The sequence below is a fragment of the Heptranchias perlo genome, chromosome 22 (genome assembly GCF_035084215.1).
Source record: "Heptranchias perlo isolate sHepPer1 chromosome 22, sHepPer1.hap1, whole genome shotgun sequence".
NCBI lineage: Eukaryota > Metazoa > Chordata > Chondrichthyes > Hexanchiformes > Hexanchidae > Heptranchias > Heptranchias perlo.
In genome coordinates this window covers 41,310,415-41,329,065 of record NC_090346.1, presented here as the reverse complement: position 1 = coordinate 41,329,065, position 18,651 = coordinate 41,310,415, and the positions used below count along the sequence as shown (strand labels likewise).

Here is an 18,651-nt window from a genome sequence, read left to right as displayed (position 1 = left end):
GTGAATGACTCTGTATGTTCACCTGCTGTGAAATAAAACAGCTTAACAATTTGTATTCAGCCTCATCTCTCCAAGTGTTTGCTCGGTCTACCTGCAGAGAGATTGAAGAAACACACATATAAAAGGCACGGATATTCAGGTCAGATCAGAAAGGGGATGTTATCATTACAGAGCTGGGTTATGCTACCATACAAATACATATAGGGCAGTGTGAGTCAACTCCTATCAAAATAAGGCGCTCAGGCTACTTACAGGAGCAACTGACCCCACTGACCCCCAAGACGGCATCTATGACAGACTTGAAATTGTAACAATTCTGCAGTAAAAATGTTACAGAAAACTTTCTTTCCCCATGTCAGTCTGAATGTAAAAATAATTAATTGGCTGCATATAGTGACACCACAAGTCCCGGCCAGAATGGAGATGATTGGGTAATTCCCCCATTAATCACTCCTGGAGCCCGCACTGCTGTAAGTGACTGGGATTGATTTTACGCAAATAATTTGTATTATGTAACTATCCTCCCCTGATTACATTTTGCTGGAGAAATAATCCTGCTTTTATCAGGGGACTTTGCTGTAGATTCGGTCATGAGTTTTGTTTGCTGCAGTTCGTAGAGACTCTGTTAAAATAGACTCTGTTTGCTGCAGAGCAGTATTTAAAATAAACTCTGCTGTTTGCTGAGTAAATAGACTTGGTTTGCTGTAAAATAGAATGTTTGCTATAAGTCCTGCCGTAAGTCCCGCCCTGCCTCCAACTCATTGGCTGACGTAGTGGTGTCAATACTCACTTTATAATTAATTTGTCATCAAGCCAGGCAGTATGATGAGTCTGGTCCGGCACTGAGCATATATTTGATTTAATTGTTCAGATCTGGTTTTAAAGAGTCCAGTCAGCATTGCATTATTCAAAGACTGTTTTTTAAATGTTTTATCTGGGTCCTTTAGAAGCAGTTCAGAATTACTGATTTCATAAGAGTACAAAGTGTTCTTTATTGCTCCAGCTCCCTAATCACACTTTCATAAATTTAAAAAATGAAAATTGAGCAAATACAAACAATTTCTTTTCCAATTAAAAGGCGCTGAATGGCACAGATCATTAGAACTTCAGTGCACAATACCACTGAGTGTTAGGACAAGGGTTCACATATATAGTTCTCCACGCTGTGAATTCCTAGTCTCCACCAAGGTGGGGGGTGCTGCTGAATAGGAATTAGATATTTCTCAGAGAGAGGAAATCAGGGGATGAGTCCCCCCTCTCCCAACCCCGAGACAATTTCCACACACGTGTGTTAGCATTGGTAGGAACCAGCTCTCCAGGCTTCCCTTTTGGACTGAGAAAGTCTATGGGGTGGGGGGAAACATCTTTAAAAAAAAGAAATTCCCAGAATAAACACTCATTGAACATTAACTTTCCTCCACTTGAGTGTTCTTTGTCGTCTTATGAAAATGTTGGAAAAAAGTGAGGGGTCTTTTAATAGACAATTACTTATTGGGTGAAAAATGTAATTTAATCATTAAATGTGAGAATAACCTGCTACTGTATGGATTAGAATGTGTTGCCATTGTTCCCATGGTTTAATGTGTTTGACTATTCAGGTTATCATTTCCTAGATTAATTTGTTAAGTTTTTCTTTTTAGGTTTAGTGCTTTACTAAAATGATACAGAGAATTGCTGAATTACTATTCAACCAATCTTTTTGAGATCTGGACGGTTCAGATCTCAATGGATATTAAGATGTGACTGTCAGTGATAAATCCACACTCTATTTATGGATGATAGAGCCTCGGGTTATGTAAGGAGAGTGGCCTGAGCTTCTGTAATTGCTCACATCCATTAATTATAAATTAACTTCTTCACTGTCATTAACTTTAGAGTAGCTTTGGACAAAATAGCTTCGGAAGAACTTTTATTTATGCCTGGTCATTCATCTGTAGTCTTACACCTCCTTGTGCTGACGTCATAGATGAACTTCCTATGCAAGGAGAAAAGAATGATCCAATTGTTATTAATACTGATACAATACAGACTTTGCAAAATGTTTCCTTTTAAGTAAATGTTAGCAAATTTTTAAGATACCTTCTTAGTACTTCTCTTTCGACAACAAACATGTTGTGTGTCACACAGATCCCCTTAGATACAGGGCAACATTTGGAGGGCCATCAGGAAGCAGAAGAACATTGCATATTACCTTGCTCCAAACACTGTAGCTGGGGATGTTAGGTAAGAACTGATAGGTTGTTACTGTATTGCAAGACATACAAGTTCCATTATCACCCTGTAGTTCCTAAATATGATCTCATTATCGTAAACTATCATCTCAAAAGGGCTGCAATTTGCCTTCTGAACTGGATTTTGTGTCAAATCAAAAAGAGAAGCCAATCAGACACAAAAACATGTCCATTTTTCTTCCAGTGCTGGCCTCTCTCAGCATCCACTCATACATTTTTCATTTGTTTTGAAGATGAGCAGGGAGTTGCCCAGGTGTCCTGCTCAACATTCATCCCTCAAACAACAGCACTGAAACAGATTAACTGGTCATTCATCTAATTGCTGCTTGTGGGACCTTGCTGTGCGCAAATTGGCTGCTTACATAACAACAGTAACTACACTTCAAATTGATTTGTTTGCTGTGAAGCACTCTGGGCTTTCCTGAAGATGTGGAAGCCGTTATATAAATGCAAGTTCTTTCTTTATTTCTTTTCATTTCTCCTTGATCAATAAATGTATTTATTTTTTTTATTCGTTCATGGGATTTATTGCCCATCCCTAATTGCCCTTGAGAAAGTGGTGGTGAGCCGCCTTCTTGAACCGCTGCAGTCCGTGTGGTGAAGGTTCTCCCACAGTACTGTTAGGAAGGGAGTTCCAGGATTTTGACCCAGCGACGATGAAGGAATGGCGATATATTTCCAAGTCAGGATGGTGTGTGACTTGGAGGGGAACGTGCAGGTGGTGTTGTTCCCATGTGCCTTCTGCTCTTGTCCTTCTAGGTGGTAGAGGTCGTGGGTTTGGGAGGTGCTGTTGAAGAAGCCTTGGCGAGTTGCTGCAGTGCATCCTGTGGATGATACACACTGCAGCCACAGTGCGCTGGTGGTGAAGGGAGTGAATGTTTACGGTGGTGGATGGGGTGCCAATCAAGCGGGCTGATGGTGTTGAGCTTCTTGAGTGTTGTTGGAGCTGCACTCATCCAGGCAAGTGGAGAGTATTCCATCACACTCCTGACTTGTGCCTTGTCGATGGTGGGGAGTCAGGAGGTGAGTCAGTCGCTGCAGAATACCCAGCCTCTGACCTGCTCTTGTAGCCACGTATATTTATTGTAAAATCCAGTTTATCAGTCACACTATAATAATTTGCTGTCCTACTTATAGAGGCCTATTTCATTCTTCTAGTGACAACTGTCCTAAAGTAGAATGGCGTAGACTAATTATTTCAACTCAATATGTTCGGGAGGACTAAGGGTCACATTTACAAGTTATGTAAGGGCAGAATTAGGTTGGATGTTAGGTGGCTCTTTTTTTCCCAGAGAATAGTGGATCTGTGGAACAGGTTGCCGGCCTGTGCGGTGACCACTGATTCACTGTTATATCTTCACGAGAGCTGGAGCTGTTTCTGGCTGGAGCGGAGATCACCGTGTACAAGTGGAAGGCACCTTGTAATGTTAATCAGGGCCAGGGTGGTCTTCTGGATTAGTTTTGATTGCCAAAGGAGGAATTTTCCCATTTCCCCCTTACCCCCCACCTCCTAATTGGCCTGGGTATTTAACTGTTTTTTCACCTCTCCCAGGAGATTACATGGCTCCAGGCGGGTGGGGAGTGTGTGATTGTGTTGCATAAAGCATCACAACTATGTGGGACAGGCTGGATGGACCAGTAGGTCTTTTCCTGGCCATCATTTTCATATGTTCGTGTAAGACAAAAGAATGTGCTTAAAATGGGGAGGGATTTTTAGAATGCATCCAGAACTATTTTTAATACATGACCAACAAAAAAAGGTACAGTGCTACAGTGATCTGAATATAGAAGAACATTTGGGGGTGACCACTTATTTTCTCTGAGCACAACCACTTCTTCCACCCGCCCCCCCCCCCCCCAACAATAACTATTTGCCCCATGATGCAGTGGCATTGCTTGTGATTTCCCTCCTCTGATTTGCGGTTCTTGCCTGCATCAGAGGCATTCAGTACTGCATATCTGTTAGATATCTTCACATCCCCCAAGAATTTCCTGTACTGCCTCTACCTGAGTTGACCACCTCCCCTAGCATCTGGTCACCCACTTCCCTTCCATTGTCTCACTATTCTTCACGAGCTACAAGGTGACCATCTCTTCTCTTATGCAGTCTAGGAACTCCTCCTCTTCCCATACATTGGAGAGTGTTCCCAGCTGTTTCTCCAGCTCGTTAGCGCATAGGACGGAAAATTGTGGCGGGGACGCACGCCTGAAATCCCGACGTGCGCTCTTGGTGTGCGAAGCTCTCGTTGGGAGCACTGAAGATAAAAGTTTACCCCATGGTTTCCAGAAATTTCAACCTCACACGAGTTGTGCACGACACTGCTTTCCACTGTCCTGCCGTAATAAATGGACTCAAAAATAAATTTAAAACAGAAATAGACAGTTTCCTAGAAGTAAAGGGAATTAGGGGTGACGGGGAGCGGGCAGGAAATTGGACATGAATTTAGATTTGAGGTTAGGATCAGATCAGCCATGATCTTATTGAATGGCGGAGCAGGCTCGAGGGGCCGATTGGCCTACTCCTGCTCCTATTTCTTATGTTCTTATGTTCTTATCTCAAATAACTGAAAGCTTCAAGCCAACCACACTTCAGCCCCAATTTCCAATTTAGGCCAAACTCTACGTACTTAGCTGTCTTCTCATTCTGCCAGCCTCTTGTAATTAGTAGAATTTTTCTAATCGCTGTTCCTCTGGTTTTAGAACATGTTTGCAATGTCACTAGAAATACAAAACAGACAAAATCTTCACTAGTTTATTTACAGTGTCTGTACACTTGATTACTGGAGGAACTACTCACCCCAGTGCCCTGCGCATTTTCTTTTGGTTAGAGAATAACAACAACAACAACTTGCATTTACGTAGCGCCTTTAACGTAGTAAAACGTTCCAAGACGCTTCGTAGGAGCGTTATCAAACAAAATTCGACACTGATTCACATAAGGAGGTATTAGGACAGGTGACCAAAAGCTTGGTCAAAGAAGTAAGTTTTAAGGAGCGTCTTAAAGGAGGAGAGAGAGACGGGAGGGAATTCCAGAGCTTAGAGCCTTGGCAGCTGAAGGCACGGCCGCCAATGGTGAAGCCATTAAAAATGCACAAGAGGCAAGAATTGGAGGAACGCAGAGACCTCGGAGGGTTGTAGGGCTGGAGGAGGTTACAGAGATAGGGAGGGGGTGAGGCTATGGAGGGATTTGAAAACAAGAATGAGAAATTTAAAATCGAGGCGTTGCCGGACCGCGAGCCAGTGTAGGCGAGCACAGGGGTGATGGGAGAAAGCGACTTGATTAGAGTTAGGATAAGGGCAGCAGAGTTTTGGATGAGCTCAAGTTTATGGAGGGTGGAAGATGGGAGGCCAGCCAGGAGAATAGTCCAGTCTGGAGGTAACTCAGCTGATGAGCTGAGGCAGGGACGGAGATGGGCGATGTTACGGAGGTGGAAGTAGGCGGTCTTGGTGATGGAGCGGATATGTGGTTGGAAGCTCATCTCAGGGTCAAAGAGGACGCCGAGATTGCGAACGGTCTGGTTCAGCCTCAGACAGGGGCCAAGAAGAGGGATGGAATCGGTGGCTAGGGAATAGAGTTTGTGGCAGGGACCGAAGACAATGGCTTCAGTCTTCCCAATATTTAGTTGGAGGAAATTTTTGCTCATGTCGGAAAAGCAATGTGACAAGTGAGAGACAGTGGAGTGGTCGAGGGAGGTGGTTGTGAGGTAGAGCTGGGTGTCGTCAGCATACATGTGGAATCTGACGTATTTTCGGATGATGTCGCCGAGGGGCAGCATGTAGATGAGAAATAGGAGGGGGCCAAGGCTAGGTCCTTGGGGGACTCCAGAGGTAACGGTGCGGGAGCGGGAAGAGAAGCCATTGCAGGTGATTCTCTGACTACAACTGGATAGATAAGAATGGAACCAGGCGAGCGCAGTCCCACCCAACTGGACGATGGAGGAGAGGCATTGGAGGAGGATGGTGTGGTCAACCGTGTCAAAGGCTGCAGACAGGTCGAGAAGGATGAGGAGGGATAGTTTACCATCGTCACAGTCACATAGGATGTCATTTGTGACTTTGATAAGGGGCTGTTTCAATACTGTGGCAGGGGTGGAAACCTGATTGGAGGGATTCAAACATGGAGTTGCTAGATAGATGGGCACGGAATAGATTATTACTATCATGCACACTTTGAGTACTGTGCACAGTTCTGGTCTTCATATGACAAAAAGGATAAAGAAGCATTGGAGAAAGTGCAAAAATGATTTACAAGGATGATACCAGAATTGAGAGATTATAACTGTCAGGTAAAACTGAACAGGCTGGGGCTCTTCCCATTAGAAAAGAGAAGACTGAGTGGTGACCCGATAGAGGCTTTAAAATTATGAAGGGGTTCAATAGGGTAGACGTGGAGAGGATAAGAACATAAGAAATAGTAGCAGGAGTAGGCCAATCGGCTCCTCGAGCCTGCTCCGCCATTCAATAAGATCATGGCTGATTTGATCCTAACCTCAAATCTAAATTCATGTCCAATTTCCTGCCCGCTCCCCGTCACCCCTAATTCCCTTTACTTCTAGGAAACTGTCGATTTCCGTTTTAAATTTATTTAATGATGTAGCTTCCACAGCTTCCTGGGGCAGCAAATTCCACAGACCTACTACCCTCTGAGTGAAGAAGTTTCTCCTCATCTCAGTTTTGAAAGAGCAGCCCCTTATTCTAAGATTATGCCCCCTAGTTCTAGTTTCACCCATCCTTGGGAACATCCTTACCGCATCCACCCGATCAAGCCCCTTCACAATCTTATATGTTTCAATAAGATCGCCTCTCATTCTTCTGAACTCCAATGAGTAGAGTCCCAATCTACTCAACCTCCCCTCATATGTCCGCCCCCTCATCCCCGGGATTAACCGAGTGAACCTTCTTTGTACTGCCTCGAGAGCAAGTATGTCTTTTCTTAAGTATGGACACCAAAACTGTATGCAGTATTCCAGGTGCAGTCTCACCAATACTTTATATAACTGCAGCAATACCTCCCTGTTTTTATATTCTATCCCCCGAGCAATAAAAGCCAACATTCCGTTGGCCTTCTTGATCACCTGCTGCACCTGCATACTAACTTTTTGATCTTCTTGCACTAGGACCCCCAGATCCCTTTGTACTGCAGTACTTTCCAGTTTCTCGCCTTTAAGATAATAACTTGCTCTCTGATTTTTCCTACCAAAGTGCATAACCTCACATTTTCCAATATTGTATTGCATCTGCCAAATCTCCGCCCACTCACCCAGCCTGTCTATATCCCCCTGTAGGTTTTTTATGTCCTCCTCACTCTCCACTTTCCCTCCCATCTTTGTATCATCTGCAAACTTTGATATGTTACACTTGGTCCCCTCCTCCAAATCGTTAATATAGATTGTAAAGAGTTGGGGACCCAGCACCGACCCACTTATGGGGAAGTCCAAAACTAGGGACCATAAATATAAAATAGTTACTAATAAATCCAATAAGGAATTCAGGAGAAACTTCTTTACCCGGAGAGTGGTGAGCATGTGGAACTTGCTGCTACATGGAGTGGTTGAGGCGAATAGCACAGAGGCATTTAAGGGGAAGCTAGATAAGTGTAAGTGGGAGAAAGGAATAGAAGGATATGTTTTTATGGTGAGATGAGGTCAGGTGGGAGGAGGCTTGTGTGGAGCACAAACACCGGCATAGACCTGTTGGGCCAAATGGTCTGTTTCTGTGCTGTAAATTCAATGTAATTCTATGTGAAGTAATCTTGCTCACTGCTAACTTCAATTGTGCATTCTGTTTTTGTGCTAGGGATCACATCATTGAAATGTAACAGGAAAAGAGAAATGCAAATAAAGCTAACTGATTGTAAGAGAAAATGCAGATGTTACCGGCACTAAAAGTGCAAGTGCATAAATAGAAGATTTCAATCTATATCACATGATATGTGGTGTGGTAGAATATAGCACTACAGCCTTAATCTTTAGTATGGTGTGTATAGTGTGGTTAGGTAGAGTATGTTCAGCACTGAACGTATTGGTGCTCATCACAAGGGAACACATAGCAAAGCAAATATTTCCTTTATCTAGTTGCTCTTTTAAACCAGGCATGGCAGCATGTATGGGGAATTCATGCCTTGGCACAGGTCCCTTTTTATTTTTTTGTCCCTGCCAGCTTTACTCCCTCTCCCTCCTCTCCTGAAGGCACTGACTCCGTCTCGTGGTATTGATGGCAGCCGCTATCCCATAACTTGCCCAAGTGGCTGCTATTGATGCATGAGCCTTGACAGTGATTGGCAGCAGGTGATTTGACTGTAGGCCACAGGGAGGAAGTACTGCAGCCAAACTTGATTCCATCATTAACTGGCATCCGCACGCAGGTACTTCCAATATGGGGGGTGGGGGTCACTGAATAGCATTCGGGAGTGGGAATCCAGGCTGATTTTCCTCAGGAGTACTTAAGCCAATTGTCGCATCCCTACCTATCGCAGCACAGACTTCAGATCGAGCCTGAGATATTCCTGATCTATGTGATTCTGTTACACACTGAATAAACTTGCTGAGCTAAGAGGGGTAGTGGCCTCAATTGTCCCCTTTTTAAATGAATGTTCCTACTGTGCAGGTGAAAAAATTATTCTAATTTTAAACTATTATTGTGGAACTTATTTACAATTAATCAGCAACTGAAAAGCAGCAGAATTTTTTTTTCATACACAGCCTCCTTGTAGTTTCTGTCCTATCGTAGCTCACTCCTTGAGTTCAAAAGTACCTCTTAGAAATGACTGCTAAAATTTACTTTTGCAATTTTTATTTTGTGCATCGTTTTCAAGTAGCCACCTGGGAAATCATTTTATAATAATCAGTCTTACTGTCAAATACCGGACTGGCTAAATGCAAGAGTACAAGAGGTACAAGGAGGAGATAGTTAAAGACCAGCAATAAGGATTAAGTGCTAGTCAAAGTTAATGGCAGTAGTGATGGGTTAAAGCACTGATTGAGCTAGATTTCTGACACCAGGCGCCTATTTAGACTTGTTCAATTTTCAGGAGTTCATATTGAAGTCACAATGGAGAAAAGGTCAGTGCAGTGGTGATATTATGCTCTTATTTAGTATATTTTGTGCATTTAATATGACACAGTTTTATTAATCATCCAGTGGCATCTAACAGCAGAACATGAATAATATACAACAACTTCTTACATTTATATAGTTAGAAAAACAGTGAGCCAGAAAAGGAGAGATTGGGAGGGGTGGATGAAGGCTCAGCCAAAGAGATGGGTTCTGAAAAGATTTTTAAAGGAGGAAAGCAAGATGGGGAGGCAGAGGGGTTTAGGGAGGGAGTTTCAAAAACTATTCAGCTGAAGGCTTTACTACCAATAGTGGGGCAAAGGGATGGTTGATGCACAAAAGGCCTGAGTCAGAGGAACAAAGCGTTTGGGAGGGGATATAGAGCTTAAGTAGATTGCAAAAACAGGGTAAGGTAAGGCCATGGAGGGATTTAAAGATAAGGATGTTGGACTTCAAATTTGATGAGTTGGGAATGGGATGCCAATGCAAGTCAGCAAAAATGGGGATAGAATCATGGAATCATAGAATCATAGAAGTTACAACATGGAAACAGGCCCTTCGGCCCAACATGTCCATGTCGCCCAGTTTATACCACTAAGCTAGTCCCAATTGCCTGCACTTGGCCCATATCCCTCTATACCCATCTTACCCATGTAACTGTCCAAATGCTTTTTAAAAGACAAAATTGTACCTGCCTCTACTACTGCCTCTGGCAGCTCGCTCCAGACACTCACCACCCTTTGAGTGAAAAAATTGCCCCTCTGGACCCTTTTGTATCTCTCCCCTCTCACCTTAAATCTATGCCCCCTCGTTATAGACTCCCCTACCTTTGGGAAAAGATTTTGACTATCTACCTTATCTATGCCCCTCATTATTTTATAGACTTCTATAAGATCACCCCGAAACCTCCTACTCTCCAGGGAAAAAAGTCCCAGTCTGTCTAACCTCTCCCTATAAGTCAAACCATCAAGTCCCGGTAGCATCCTAGTAAATCTTTTCTGCACTCTTTCTAGTTTAATAATATCCTTTCTATAATAGGGTGACCAGAACTGTACACAGTATTCCAAGTGTGGCCTCACCAATGCCCTGTACAACTTCAACAAGACATCCCAACTCCTGCATTCAATGTTCTGACCAATGAAACCAAGCATGCCGAATGCCTTCTTCACCACCCTATCCACCTGTGACTCCACTTTCAAGGAGCTATGAACCTGTACTCTTAGATCTCTTTGTTCTATAACTCTCCCCAACGCCCTACCATTAATGGAGTAGGTCCTGGCACGATTCGATCTACCAAAATGCATCACCTCACATTTATCTAAATTAAACTCCATCTGCCATTCATCGGCCCACTGGCCCAATTGATCAAGATCCCGTTGCAATCCTAGATAACCTTCTTCACTGTCCACAATGCCACCAATCTTGGTGTCATCTGCAAACTTACTAACCATGCCTCCTAAATTCTCATCCAAATCATTAATATAAATAACAAATAACAGCGGACCCAGCACCGATCCCTGAGGCACACTGCTGGACACAGGCATCCAGTTTGAAAAACAACCCTCTACAACCACCCTCTGTCTTCTGTCGTCAAGCCAATTTTGTATCCAATTGGCTACCTCACCTTGGATCCCATGAGATTTAACCTTATGTAACAACCTACCATGCGGTACCTTGTCAAATGCTTTGCTGAAGTCCATGTAGACCACGTCTACTGCACAGCCCTCATCTATCTTCTTGGTTACCCCTTCAAAAAACTCAATCAAATTCGTGAGACATGATTTTCCTCTCACAAAACCATGCTGACTGTTCCTAATTAGTCCCTGCCTCTCCAAATGCCTGTAGATCCTGTCCCTCAGAATACCCTCTAACAACTTACCCACTACAGATGTCAGGCTCACCGGTCTGTAATTCCCAGGCTTTTCCCTGCCGCCCTTCTTAAACAAAGGCACAACATTTGCTACCCTCCAATCTTCAGGCACCTCACCTGTAGCGGTGGATGATTCAAATATCTCTGCTAGGGGACCCGCAATTTCCTCCCTAACCTCCCATAACGTCCTGGGATACATTTCATCAGGTCCCGGAGATTTATCTACCTTGATGCGCGTTAAGACTTCCAGCACCTCCCTCTCTGTAATATGTACACTCCTCAAGACATCACTATTTATTTCCCCAAGTTCCCTAACATCCATGCCTTTCTCAACCGTAAATACCGATGTGAAATATTCATTCAGGATCTCACCCATCTCTTGTGGTTCCGCACATAGATGACCTTGTTGATCCTTAAGAGGCCCTACTCTCTCCCTAGTTACTCTTTTGCCCTTTATGTGGCAAGTGAGAGTTATTGTGGGTCAGAAGTGGCAGAGCTTTGGAATGTTGGAGTTTATGGAGGATACATACGAACATAGGAAAATGACGGACAGAAAAAGACCTAGTGGTCCATCTGGCCTGTCCCACACAGTTGTGATGCATCACAATGCATACAATCCCCGCCCACCCAGAGCCATGTAATCTGCTGGGAGAGGTTAAAAAAAAAAACCAGGCCAATTTTTAGGGGAGAAAAACCTGGAAACTTCCTCTCTCAACCCCTTAGGTGATCAAAACGAGTCCAGGAGATCACATTGGCCCTAATCTATGTTACAAGGTACCTACCTCCTGTATGAGGTGATCTGCGCTCCAGCCAGAAACAGGTTTAGCTCTCGTTTGGAGGAATACAGCGAACCAGTGTTCACTGACGAGGATGGAGGATGGGAGGTCATCAAGGAGAGATTTGAGTAATCGAACTGGGAGGTGACAAAGATATGTATAAGAGTCGCTGAGGCAGAGGCAGATGATGTTGCAGAGACGGAAGTAAGCAGTCTTTGTAACAGATAAGATATGGGGGGGTCTGTAGCTCAGTTCAGGGTGCAACAAGAAGCTGAGGTTGTGAACAGCCTGAGAGAATGGTGGGTGAGGAGGATGGAATCCTCCACCCAAAGGGGTGGAGCTTGTGCCTGGGGCTGAAAACAACAGCTTCAGCCTTCCTGATGTTGCGCTCGAGCAAGTTACGACTCATCCAAGACACTCGCAAGTGTTACACTACAGACTTGAACACAGACCCAAAGACGGATCTGGAAAAGATTTCTGACAGAGACCTGTTTCTACAAGCTTTTTATGATGATCGTGAATTATTCAGAGTATCACAGTGATTCTCAGAATAGATATGTGGATCCTACCTTTTCTAAGAATCTGAGTGATTCCATTTCCAAGCACGCATGCAACTCATTATCTCAGAGGCACCCAAAGGAAAGATAATTAAAGAGAAACAAAAAAGTGAACCAGAGAGAAATGAAGAAACTCTCTCAAAACAGCAGAAAGAGTGAAGAGAAACAGTAGGAAGGGCACAGAAAAATACAGAAACAGCAAAAAGAGTGCAGAGTAACACAGAAACAACAGAGAGAGTAACAGAAACAGCAAAAAGAATGCACAAGAACAAAAACACAGCAGCAAGAGTGCAGAGAAACAGCAGAAACGATGCAGAGAAACAGCAGAAACGATGCAGAAATAGCAAAGGGAAGTGAAAAGAACCCAGAAATAGCAGAAAGAGTGCAGGGAAATAAAGAAACAGCAAAGAGGTAAAACATTTCATGTTGCATTCCCTCAAATGTACTCCTCAAAATAAAAATGAAATTATTAAAAATACAGGATGGGAAAAAAACTTTGAAGGTAATTTTCTGAGTCGTGCTGTTGATGGGGATCTTGTCCACTTACAGCATACTCATGATTTTCTGACTCTTTATTTTAATGGTTGAAATAATCTTTGACGATGCTGTCCAAATTTCTGATTTGTACTGCAAGGCTTCCCACTTAAATGTAGAATAACTCCCCAGCCCCATGGGGTACGGGTGGATTGTTATTGTGCTGTGAAGCAGTAGGGAAACTCAAAAATAAACTCAAACCTGAAAGAACTTCCTCTGAGTTTTGCTGTCAGCTGTGGCTCAGTGGGTAGCACTCTTGCCTTTAAGTCAGAAGGTTGAGGGTTCAAGTCCCACTCCAGAGACTTGAGCACAAAAATCTAGGCTGACCCTTCAATGGAGTGCTGCACTGTTGGAGGTGCTGTCTTTCAGATGAGTTATTCATTTGAGGCCCTGTCTGCCCTCTCAGGTAGATGTAAAAGATCCCATTGGTGCTATTTCAAGGATAGACCGGTGGAGTTCTCCTTAGTGTCCTGGCCAATATTTATCCCTCAAAATCAGATGATCTGGTCATTACCGTTTGTGGGACCTTGCTGTGTGCAAATTGGCTGCTGCTTTTCCAACATTACAACAGTGACTACTCTTCAAACATACTTCATTGGCTGTAAAGTGTATTGGGATGTCCTGAGATCATGGAAGGTGCTATATAAATGCATTTCTTTCTTTCTTACACGCACGTAAAATGCTACATAATATTATTCGATTCAATAATATTTTTGGAAAAAAAGAAACAAGAACACACCAATTGTTGATTGTATTTGCTTTTTGTAAGGTTATTTTTCTGTGACAACTGGACTTTGTAAACACAATATGAACTTTCTGAGCTGGGGAACGGATGGTCTTTTCTCATAATACTGCCAATAATACTCTCGATGTACTGGAGTGATTCAGACTATGTCAACTCTTATTCATCCAGTGAGTTGAAAGGTTTCATCTGTGTGTAAAATTCCATCCAGTAAACTGAGCTGAGAGTTGATGAGATTCAGCAGTCTGGGGTGTAAGCAAATTAAAATCAAAGGCAGCCCTGGGGTTTGAACTCATGACCTTGCCTTTGGAAGCCAAGATGATTCAGCTACCAGTCGACCATGTTAGCTCTATTCCTAAAGTCAATTATCATCTCTGCCTAAAGTGTCTTTTTTTCTCACTCCTTTATAAATTTACTTTTACCCCTTTTATTAATCCCTTCTGCTGCAAACTGCTGCCTACTTTAGACGGTGATGAGACAATCTGCTTCCGCATATCGACCAATGCCATCCTATAACCTACCAACAGGGGTGCATAAGACAGCCAAGGTCAACTTGACCTCTGAACTTCTGTCCCTCTCCGTAGGCAAGTTCTTTGTCTTCCCCAGTGGCTTGGCTGAAATCAAGAACTTGCTGTGTTAGGAATTTTGACTTGGCAGGATGCCACGTTTCATTTCGGCTGTGATACAGCCTGTGGATGCTCCAGTGCACTGTACCACTTGTTGTTCTTTAATTTTTCCCCTCCAATTTTCTCCCTTTTCAGAAGGCACTGATTCTTGCTTTCCTATGGTTGCCTGGATGCTGCCATGGCCAGTCTTCATGTGTGGACCTTTATAGAATGTTGGCAAACTATTTTACCATCACAGCCAAGCCTGCAACTAGTCTCACCCAAAGACCTACTCTTCAACCATGTTAGTGTTCTATACAATGGATCTTGGCCTAGCACCAAGGTTTTTCTATAATAAAAATGGTGCTCCCTTGATAGGATAGTGGGTAATGACACTGCCCAGTGCATATGCCTCACTATTTATCACAGTGTTTTCTGGTTCAACCTGATTGCTGCTGCTGGGCCTTTTTATGTCAGCAGTCCCAAAGCCATGCTTTAGGGTTTATGGATGTTGATAATCCAATGAAAGGCTTTAGCAATTTTTCATTATCCAACTAAACAAATGCTGGTATATTTTAATCTGTCAGCTACCTGGCTAGTCTCCACTGAAATTCAAAGCATGGGGGGTAGTTCTTTGTTCTGTTGCCTTTCCCAGTCTAATGAAAAGCTTCAGCAACTTGAAAGAACTAAAGAAGGCAAATTGTTTTGTCCACACGTGGTATTTTGACAGATTTGGAGATGTTTTGTGCCTATCACAGATCGATTAGCATAGAATTTCTTCTAACCTTTCAGGTAATCCTCTTAATCCCCTTTTTTTCATTTTGTGCTCTCGATTCCAATAGTGGAATAGTTGGTGAACCTTGTGTCCTATGAACATAGGAAACATGCTAAAGAAAAATATTATAGAAATCCTTACATGAAAGTCAAATTTGAAGGTTTTTTCAACATTCAGCTGGAGATTATCTGGTTAGCAGCTTTGAAAAATGTGTGTAAATGGAAACATTATCTGTTAAAACCTACCTCTTTGACCATGCATTTGGTCACCTGTCCTAACGTCTCCTTCTTTAACTCGGAGTCAATTTTTTCTGATTACGAACATATGAATTAAGAGCAGGAGTAGGCCATTCGGCCCCTCGAGCCTGCTCTGCCATTTGATAAGATCATGGCTGATCTGATTGTGACCTCAACCCTACTTTCCCGTCTACCTACTATAACCTTTGACCCCCCTTGTTAATCAGGAATCTATCTAACTCAGCCTTAAAAATATTCAATGACCCTGCCTCCACCACTGTTTGGGGAAGGGAGTTCCACAGACTCACGACCCTCTAAGAGAATACATTTTTTCCTCATCTCCGTCTTAAATGGGAGACTCCTTATTTTTAAACTGTGGCCCCTAGTTCTAGTCTCTCCCACAAGGGGAAACATCCTCTCAGCATCCACCCCTTCTTGCCCCCTCAGGATCTTATGTTTCAAAAAGATCACCTCTCATTCTTCTAAACTCCAGTGTATACAGGCCCAACTTGTCCAACCTTTCCTCATAAGATAACCCCCTCATCCCAGGAATCAGTCGAGTGAACCTTCTCTGAACTGCCTCTAAAGCAATTATGTCCTTTCTTAAATAGGGAGACCAACTCCTGTGAAGCGCCATGGGATATTAAAAGCACTATATAAATGTGAGTTGTTGTGGTAGATGTGGGTCACAGGGTGTATTTTCACCTTGACAGTAATGAGATTCTGTATATCTCCCAAGTAGCTCCCAGTTTCAGGCTTCAGTACAATATGATTTTTTTTGCACACCCACAATTCACAGAACTTCTGAACAGGTTTTAATGTGAGCAGTTGTCAATTCAGATCTTTTTTTCTTTCCAGACTCTCACGATATGTTTGTCTTCAGGGAATTTCACATTTTTTGACAACTTGGTTTCAATTGGGAAGCAAAATAATTTTTCTTTCCCGTTTTCTACTCTCTCTGTTAAGAAATAATGTAAGGAGTCTTACAACACCAGGTTATAGTCCAACAGTTTTATTTGAAATCACAAGCTTTCGGAGGCTTCCTCAACAATATTAGTTGACCCACTAAAAACATCTCCGAAAGCAGCTGACTGGAGTTGTGGCAATGAATCAGCTACATGTGGAACTAGACAGCGCGTAAAATTTCTTTGCATGCAAATTCTTTTTCGGTTGGCTGGGTGGTGGAACTGGAACTCATCAAAAACTTGGTGGGTGGGGGTGGAGAAAGGTCACTAAACGATTCAACGAGAATAGGTTTAGTTAGAAAGCAAATCAGCGAATCCTGAAGAGACTTTAGACGTCAGTTTTTGAAGATTTATGATGTGGAGATGCCGGTGATGGACTGGGGTGGACAAATGTAAGGAATCTTACAACACCAGATTATAGTCCAACAATTTTATTTGAAAATCACAAGCTTTCGGGGCTTACCTCCTTCGTCAGGTGAGTGAGTGAAGCATAGCATATATTAGGCTGGGAGGCGATCACAGCAATCAAAGGTGTCGTTGGTGTTCAGACAGGTTAGCCACGGAAAACATTACATCTCAATATACTGAATACACAATGGGTCAGATTACACAGACAGATAGAGAAAGAGACCCGAAAGGCAGAGAGAGAGAGAGAGAGAGAATGTCCAGTTGTATTAAATACAGATAACTTTTTTTTCCGCTGGTGGGGGTCACGTGTAGTGTGACATGAACCCAAGATCCCGGTTGAGGCCATCCTCATGGGTGCGGAACTTGGCTATCAATTTCTGCTCGACGATTTTGCGTTGTCGTGTGTCTCGAAGGCCGCCTTGGAGAACGCTTACCCGAAGATCGGTGGCTGAATGAACTCTATACCAGTATCCCCCACGATGACGGCATCGCTACAACAGCCTCAGTACTCAACACCAACAACAGCCAATCTCCAGACGCCATCCTACAACTCATCCGCTTCATCCTTGATCACAATGTCTTCACCTTCGATAACCAGTTCTTCACCCAAACACATGGAACAGCCATGGGGACCAAATTCGCACCCCAATACGCCAACATTTTCATGCACAAGTTCGAGCACGACTTCTTCACTGCACAGGACCTCCAACCAATGCTATACACCAGATACATCGACGACATTTTCTTCCTATGGACCCACGGCGAAGAATCACTGAAGAGACTACATGATAACATCAACAAGTTCCATCCCACCATCAAACTCACCATGGACTACTCCTCAGAATCGGTTTCTTTCTTGGACACATGAATCTCCATCAAAGACGGGCACCTCAGCACCTCACTCTACCGCAAGCCCACGGACAACCTCACGATGCTCCACTTTTCCAGCTTCCACCCTAACCACGTCAAAGAGGCCATCCCCTATGGACAGGCCCTGCGAATACACAGGATCTGCTCAGACGAGGAGGAACGCGATGGACACCTACAGACGCTGAAAGACGCCCTAGTAAGAACGGGATATGATGCTCGACTCATCGATCGACAGTTCCGACGGGCCACAGCGAAAAATCGCATGGACCTCCTCAGAAGACAAACACGGGACGCAACCAACAGAGTACCCTTCTTTGTCCAGTACTTCCCCGGAGCGGAGAAACTGCGCCATGTTCTCCGCAGCCATCAACATGTCATCGATGACGACCAACACCTCGCTAAGGCCATCCCCACGCCTCCACTACTCGCCTTCAAACAGCCACCCAACCTCAAACAGACCATCGTTCGCAGCAAATTACCCAGCTTTCAGGAGAACAGCATCCACGGCAACCTCTGCAAGACATGCCAGATCATCGACACAGATACCACCATCACACGAGAGGACACCACCCACCAGGTACATGGTTCATACTCCTGTGACTCGGCCAACGTTGTCTACCTCATACGTTGCAGGAAAGGATGCCCCGGAGCATGGTACATTGGCGAGACCATGCAGACACTGCGACAACGGATGAACGGACACCACGCAACAATCGCCAGACAGGAGGGTTCCCTCCCAGTCGGGGAACACTTCTGCAGTCAAGGACATTCAGCCACTGATCTTCAGATAAGCGTTCTCCAAGGCGGCCTTTGAGACACATGACAATGCAAGATCGTCGAGCAGAATTTGATAGCCAAGTTCTGCACCCATGAGGATGGCCTCAACCGGGATCTTGGGTTCATGTCACACTACACGTAACCCCACCAGCGGAAAAAAAAGTTATCTGTTTTTAATACAACTGGACATTCTCTCTCTTTCGGGTCTCTTTCTCTATCTGTCTGTGTAATCTGACCCATTGTGTATTCAGT

The 18,651-nt window shown here is 43.7% G+C and overlaps 1 long non-coding RNA gene across 1 annotated transcript; it reads right to left on the bottom strand.

Moving 5' to 3' along the window:
- Window positions 1–1,134: 1,134 nt before the first annotated feature.
- On the bottom strand, window positions 1,135–12,183 carry LOC137340943 (uncharacterized). The gene is made up of 3 exons (XR_010966913.1): window positions 11,937–12,183; window positions 4,859–4,949; window positions 1,135–1,975 (listed from the first exon to the last, which is right to left on the bottom strand). It is a non-coding gene; the product is annotated as an uncharacterized lncRNA (long non-coding RNA).
- Between the last annotated feature and the right edge of the window lie 6,468 nt (window positions 12,184–18,651).